This window comes from Bombina bombina, chromosome 10 (genome assembly GCF_027579735.1).
Source record: "Bombina bombina isolate aBomBom1 chromosome 10, aBomBom1.pri, whole genome shotgun sequence".
Classification (NCBI taxonomy): Eukaryota; Metazoa; Chordata; class Amphibia; order Anura; family Bombinatoridae; genus Bombina; species Bombina bombina.
The window spans coordinates 60,493,232-60,493,574 of NC_069508.1; positions in this window are offsets into that span (position 1 = coordinate 60,493,232).

The following is a 343-nucleotide window of genomic DNA, read 5'->3' on the forward strand; positions in this document are numbered from 1 at the left end:
GTTAATGTTTTTGAAGAACTTTTTCTTTATAACGGCAGTGAGAGTCCACAGATTCATTCATTACCTTTGGGAAATACTTCACCAGGCCACCAGGAGGAGGCAAATACATCCCAAACAAAGCACTAAATTATCCCTCACTCTTCCCCTTACCCTCCCAGTAGTTATTTGCCTTGAGTTGTGGAGGTAGGCAGAGAGGTTCTCTGCTGAAGATTCTGATTTCCTTCCTATGTCATGGAGAGTCCACAATGTCATTCCAATTACTAGTGGCCAGCAGGAGGAGGCAAAGAGCACCCCAGCAAAGCTGTTAAGTGTAACTTACCTTACCCATAATCCCCAGTCATTC